Source organism: Macrosteles quadrilineatus, unplaced genomic scaffold (genome assembly GCF_028750875.1).
Source record: "Macrosteles quadrilineatus isolate MER2022 unplaced genomic scaffold, UCM_ALF_1.0 Scaffold_2__2_contigs__length_208266976, whole genome shotgun sequence".
Taxonomy (NCBI): Eukaryota; Metazoa; Arthropoda; class Insecta; order Hemiptera; family Cicadellidae; genus Macrosteles; species Macrosteles quadrilineatus.
In genome coordinates this window covers 169,350,809-169,356,121 of record NW_026542595.1, presented here as the reverse complement: position 1 = coordinate 169,356,121, position 5,313 = coordinate 169,350,809, and positions in this window count along the sequence as shown.

Genomic DNA, 5,313 nt, shown 5'->3' with positions numbered 1-5,313 from the left:
ATACGGTGTATACAGATTGGTTGGATTGGATACTTTCCCGTTAAATGGAACATTTATTATTATCGATGATTTATTTTCGATATATCGATATTTTATTTTGTTGTTCGCTATATTGATATTGACAAATTGAAACCTATCAGCTGACAACTATGATAATTATAAATATTTTTCATTATCAACAAAAAATTAAAAAATATTATATTGAAATGAAACTGTTCTAAACCAACCAAACTTGCTGTAAAATTTCAAAATTCCGTTTGATAACCTATTCCCCATTATGCCTTTTTTATCAAACGAAATTTTGAAACGGTAACTACAGCAAGTTTGGTTAGTTATGTTAGGTTAGTTTAGAATAGTTTTATTTCTCACATAAGGGTTTGTCGTACACAGAATATAAAGCTAAGGAAGTGTAGACAAAGTGTTTGTCCTGTCTCCAGTTGCCTAGTTTGATCACATAAGGGTTTTGTTCCTCTTCTCTTGTTTCTAGGTAATTGGAAGTCCAGACGCCTAACAATTTCTTCCCCCAACACAGAACTCTCCACACGTCTTTTCAACACCTTGTTATCAGAAAGAGTTTCTGTTTGTTATTATTTGGAATGGTCAAAAGGGCAGTTTCCTCTTTTCATCACGTTGCCTTTGTTTGTTCCTATTATTTAAACTTCTAATTTTACTTATTGTTATCAGATGAAATGGTATTTTTTAGATTTCAATCTATATATTGATGGGCAAGCATGTTTCTTTAAAACCTATTTTTCAGCTCGTGTGCATCGCAGGGAAAATCTACGCATACTAATGGAAAGATATTTTCCTGAAGATGTACAGAATCCCTTTATAAATTATAATAGGCTAAAAAATAACCACAAAAATGAACTTAATTTTTGAAAAACAATAATTGACATGGACCTTATGAGTTGCCATACTGGGACGAAATAACAACGTAATATAAACAGAAATTCAAAACAAATGGAAACAATTCCAATCACATGTTCTATTTACAGCGTAGGATGGAAATAGAAACGGCTGTACATTAAATATTTTTGGTCGAGTTTTCGACCATTGGACAACATCTAGTGTAAATAAAAATGTGCTTTTTCATGTGGAACATAAAAATAATTTCTTAAAATAACTGAACACGATCAAATCAAATCAAATGATATTTTATTCATTTTGTACACAATATACATGAATATAATAGTGTCAATACAATAATCGTTACAAAACAAAGATCTTAATAATACTGTACAAGAGTCAGCGGAAAAAATCATGTACCAGCAATAACAGCATTTATTGCATAAAAACTTAAATTACAGCTTTTTAAACGAATTGAGAAAAGCTGCAGATTTAATCGAATCAGGCAGGTTATTGTAAAATTTAAACACCAGAATAGTGGGGAGAAGATTCTAAAGTTGAGGATTTGTGCTTAGGGTATAAAAGACAGCTTTTGTGTCCGGTATTATAATTATGATTGTCTGAACTAACAAAAATTTTAGAAATATTTAGTTTCATAAATATTAACAGATTAAAGACGTACAGACTGGGAAAGGTAAGAATATTATTGCTTTTATTTTTTTTTTCACAATAATCCCTAGCTTTGATAGAATAAATTGTTCTAATAATTCTTTTTTGCAATTTAAATACTTGTTTTCTTATTTGTCAGAATTATCCCCAAAAAATATTCTGTAATTAAGAATAGGATAAACACGAATGATTAATCATAACATGGATCATAATGAAATTTCGGAAATAATTTCCCTTTACAAAGTCATGTTTAATTAATATTTTCCTTAAGTAATCTACTTAAAGTTTGTGACACACAAAAATACAGTTACTAATTGATTATATAACTAGTAATTTCAAATATAACACTGTGCAAAGAAACAGTTGGCTTACATAGTAAATTACACTTATAAGTTGTGCTATTGTTCAACGTTACTTCCAATCTTCTAAGATATTATTCTGATATCTTTTAATACACAAAATGAGTAATTTCAAACGGGTCAAATGGCTCTGGCTAACTAATTAATTAACTGTAATTAATTAAACGAATTTGGTACCAAATGAAATTCCTCCAAAGTGTGTTTCCCAGCTTACAAGCACTCCCTTAGCTTTGCCAAAAAAGCTTTCAAAGACCGCATTTAATTTAAATGGAGATTTTGTTGTGTTCACGAAGCATGACATAAGTTTTTTAAGTTGTAAAAATGTAAATTAGATATATAAATAAGAAGGATTTTAATGTGGACTCATTTTATTTCAAACCCATTAAATATTAATCAGTTTAATGCAACTTTAAACAACAGAGCGAATCGTCATAGTCCCTCGCATTGCAAATCTGTCACAACGCACGATAAAATTAAAAAAATTGTTTTTAGAGACAAACATTTGAAAGGCATTGTTTGTTAACAAACGGGGATTGTTTTAAAACAACCCCATCTGCCAATGTGACAGTTTAGTGAGAAGAGAGACTCATATCACATCACTAGACAACATGTGTCACACTCCCGATCAGCTGACAGCGCTGTTGCATTGTTGACACTTTATAATTGTTGTTGCGGTGTTGGACGTTTTGTTCTCAATATGGCTTGTAAAATACAAACGATATGGCTTTGTGTTGATGCTCAATTTTACTGTATTAATATTCTATACACTTCTCAGATAGGTGATTATTTAAGCAAACTAACTAAATTTATAATAGTCAGTGCAATAAGCCTATGAAAGATATTTTGAAAACAATTTTGTTTACAAAACCAGTAGTAATATTTGTACCTACACCTAAAAAAAACATAATCGCCCATTTTACTTGTGTAATCATAGAGTTCATGATTTTGTAGCTTAATTTGCTCGTTTAAATTGTTTACCTAATGTTTAACGTTAAACTTGATTAACGAGCAATATTTCATAAGATAATTTATATACCTACTAATAGGCTAGTGTCTTTATTAAAAAAATCAAGAGGTTTTGACGGAATTTGTTAGTTAGAATTTACCATAAAACATGGTAGTATTTTTATTACATAGTACTAGAGGTCGTCCAGTGGTCAAAAACTGGACGAAAAAATTTGTAATTAACAGACTTCTCTATTTTCACCCCACGCTGCAAATAAAAAATGTGATTGGTATTGTTTCCATTTGTTTAGATTTTCGGTTTATATTTCGTTGTTATTTCATCACCAGCGTGGCAACCAATAAGGCCCATGTAAGTTTCAAATTTTAAAATTCATTTGTAATTTTTGTAATTTAAAATTCTTTGTTGTGCCTATTTTGATCCAATTTTAGTTTGTAAAGGGATTCTGCACATCTACAGGGAAATATCTTTCTAACAATATGCGTGGATCTTCCCTGCGATGTACACGAGCTGAGAAAAAAGGATTGCCTATTAATATATTGTCTAGTGTTATTTAATTTGTTGTTTTTTTCTAATGAAGCGAACCAACCCCTGATCATATAACTATCTAATCATCTAACTTCGATCTTTTGTTAGGAAATATCATGAGAAAAAAACTGGATGGACAATACATCCTTCTCTGATTTAAACGAGCAATCTTCAAATGTAAATGATAAACTCTAGAACAGATGGGTAGATTTGAGTCTTATAGAATGTAATATAAATATTTCCTTACAACATAACCGTCAGTCATCTACACAATTCACCCCGTATACCGGACAATTGTCACCTCTAGTTATATTAAAACGCCCCAATCTTGAACAAATTGTGTCTAGAAAAACAGCGGCGTTGTAATGGAAATTGGCTCTCACAAAAGTGCAGCCTGCATTCGGGCCGGTGTCAATTTTGATGGGGCGCGGTGTTGATTTGGGACTACAATACTTTTGTCACCTCTCAAAGTCAACAAGCCCCTTTGAAACGGAAATCAGTCCAATTTTGAAGGGACGAAACGTAGATTGGCGATGTGAGAACAGGGAGGGATATTTAAAATAGATTTGAGTAGCCTAGTGAAGAGATCATAGTTTATCCATCCATCATTAAAATGACGATGCAATGAAGACAGTAATTGATACGAACCAATACAGACCGACTATACAGGGTGTTCAAAAAAGGTGGGGAAATAATTTACGTAGTGATTCCTTGGGTCATAATAAGGAGAAAATCAAGAATAACATTTTTTCAAAAATCGCTTCGTTATCCAGATATCCGCCACTTTGTATTTTTTACGTAAACATTTTTATCTTTAGTGTTTTTCAACCGATCTTTATGCTACTTGGTATGTATACTAAGGTTAAAAAGACCCATTTTGGGCAAAAAGGTTATCTTAATTCAACTTGAAATTTCAAAATAGCGTCTAACTAAATTAACTTAAATTACTAAAATATGGCTGATTTTATCAACTAAATTTCAAAAATACTTTTATTTAGCATCTTTATTTCTCAACCAAACAATACCAATTTCCAAAAGATTGAATACAAAATAGCTTAAATTTCACGATTTTTAGCTGTAAAATGGGGTAGAATAAGGCTAAGCTAGTCAGGTTTACCTTATTTTACAACTGAAAATCGTGATATTTCAGCTATTTTTATTTATTGAATCATTTGAACTTGGTATCGTTTGACATGGAATTAAATATGCTAAATAAGAGTGCTTTTGAAATTATTCATAAAACAAGCTATAATTTAGGAATTTAAGTATACAAATTTAAATGGCCGCCATTTTAAAATTTTTAATCGAATTAAAAAAATACCAACATACCAAAATTAAAAAAAAAAATTAAAAAAAAACCCACGTTATGTTTTTGATTAATTAAGAATGGTGCTCTGGTCCCTTGGGCAGATTAGTAGTTTAATATTATAAAATATTAGCACTATAAAATGAATTTCTTCTTCATGGCCGAATCTCATCCCATTTCCATTCCAACCAAATTTAACTACTGTATCTATAAATAAATAAAAATGCCTCTATCAAGCGTAGCTCAGTACACCTACTGCTTCTCAGAACAACGAAAGTTGTTCTTCTGTTCTGTGTTGTTATTGGTCTATTAATTTGTTTGTTAGTTTTATTAAAATAACAAACAAATAAATAGACCAACAACAACACAGAAACAAGACAATATCTATTAATTATATGTAAAGCGTGCGCATTTACTTTCTAACAACTTTAGTGATTTGGTTGGTTGTACCTTTCTTCTTTGTGAACAAATTTGAAGTATCTTTGTTTTCCAAGAACGTAAATGTAACCATTTAAATGCTGCAAAAAAATAAAAATAAAAAACATTTATTCTATAATATTGTTAAACTGACACAGGACAATCCTAAAACCGATTCGTGTCCTTCACTGCCAATCGAAGGTAATCGAAAGCACGGTCGT